At 40.9% G+C, this 2113-nt stretch overlaps 1 protein-coding gene across 1 annotated transcript in view; it reads left to right on the top strand.

Annotated features, from left to right (window-relative positions):
- plekhg5b (pleckstrin homology domain containing, family G (with RhoGef domain) member 5b) overlaps positions 1-2113 on the top strand; it is a 66329-nt gene that overhangs the window by 15925 nt on the left and 48291 nt on the right.

A 2113-nucleotide genomic window follows, 5' to 3' on the forward strand; every position in this document is an offset into this window, starting at 1 on the left:
GTGCTGAGTTCAGGAATTCTGGATCATCAGCGAGAGAAAGCCGGAGAGTCAGCAAGATATGATCAAGTAGGAGAACGGACGGCTCAGCAGATGAGGGAACTAGATTTACTTGAACATGAGATTCCGTTTGTTCAAAAGGAAATGCACATCACATTCAACCTGTACCATGTACCATGTACAATCATGAACTTCCACTAGTCCATTTGACTCAATTCTTGAATCCTTGTTTTCACTTTGTGCCACTTCCTTCCCTGCCTTATTGGCAGCGTGACTATAATCGTATAATAGTGTAAAACATCGTAGTTATACTGCGTCAAAGAGGACCAGATACTGAGGATTGAAACTGCATATTTCTCCATTCCCATGCTTCGTCATCTCAGTCAGATTGCTAAGTCCATTTCCTACAAACGGTCCATGATTTTAAGGAGTTGAGTTCTCAGAGTCGAGCTGCTGGTCCAGTTGAATCTGGTTAGGATGATGATATAGATAATACATTTTTGAAGTGTCTTATATTTTGTAAAAACAGTTGATTTAATAAAAAAAAACCTCCTCCAGTTCCCTCTGCAGGCCTGCTGCTTGTAAACCCTGAGGGGGTCATTAGCCTGAGGCCGCGTCCAGAGCCGAGAGCGTGTCTTAACTTGTTCCCGGCACAGAGGCGACTTTCTTTGCTCCTGTCGGTGATGTTAAGTTGACAAAGCAGAGTCTGCTGTGGTGGAATTGTACTTTTTTTAAAAAACTGCACAGGAGGCCTGTGCTGATTGGTCAGTTCACCACATTGACTCAGACTGAAAACTCCCAAGATGTGGATGAATCAGGTTTATTTCCAATTCTTCATCCTCGCCTGACGATTGATCAAACTAACTCCCACTTACTTTCTGACTTCTGCCGTTGTGTCACCTCGAGGTCACGCTCTTGGCTTTGTAAATCGTCTGTTTTCACTTCAACCATAAGTTTCCATTCACTCTGGGAAACATCCCAACATCTTCTGGACAGAATGCTGCCATCATTTGTAATCGGCCTCACTTAGTCAAGATTCAAACTTGATTAGCATTCCATTTATGCACTGAAATAAAAACAAATTAAGTTTAAAATTAGATGACAGAAAACATACTTTACCACTTTTATAAGACTTATCTCTACCTAACTATGGAAACTGGTTATTGGGTTTGATTTCTGTTTTTGTATCGGAACTGGACAGAGTCTGAAGTTGTGTATGGAACTGGACGGAGTCTGAGGTTGTGTATCAGTGCAACCTCGATAGAGCTACGTTAGCTCTTCTTCTTCTTCTTCTATTTCTTTTTCTTCTTCTTCTTCTGCTCATACAACATTTTCTCCATCTTTTTGTACAACTACTTCTACAACTGCACAGTAAGTTGTCTCTCATAACTACTTATTCTTCTATACCTTCTCTATTAGCCTAGCCTGCTTCCTTCTTGCTAGTACTAGCCGCTTAGCATGCTACACCAACCAGTCTTGCAGATTTTTAGGAAATGGGGAAAAAAAAAATCTCATTCAAGGTTTTTGTAAATGAGTAATAAATCAGTATTGTGATTTTGATGTCATTATTGAGTGTATATTTTTTTTGTCTCTACCTTCAGACTCCAGACGTCCAAGGTGATGCTAGCAATATCTTCAAAGCCCCAGCTTTTTTTTTATTATTATTATGTTTTCACAGAACATTTTATCATGGCTCCACTCCACTTTTGAATCTCTGCTCTACAATTACACTTGACCTGAGTTTGTAGCAGCAGCCAAGTGGATGACATCAAATGACTCATTGTTGAACGCCAGCAGCCGGACAGGCCGCCGCTGTTTGACCGCTTCTTTCATGGTGACAAATTATTGTTTGAAGTTGGCTTTTAAAGTCCGGCAACAAAGTGATTTCATTTCCCTCTACCTCCCCCACATCCCCCTCCCCCCTACTCCCCCTCCTGCACATTACTGATGATTTAGTAATGATATTTTAATAATAACTTGACCAAATAGGGATTGTTGACATTACAGCAAACAGGCTTATCTGAGCTTTTTGGAAGACTTTTCTACAAAGTTCTATCAAGTCTAGAAACTGGATACTTTTTGCAGCCACCACGTCAGCCATGCTCCCCCATGCCCC

This window comes from Cynoglossus semilaevis, chromosome 10 (assembly GCF_000523025.1).
Source record: "Cynoglossus semilaevis isolate Cse_v1.0 chromosome 10, Cse_v1.0, whole genome shotgun sequence".
Lineage (NCBI taxonomy): Eukaryota > Metazoa > Chordata > Actinopteri > Pleuronectiformes > Cynoglossidae > Cynoglossus > Cynoglossus semilaevis.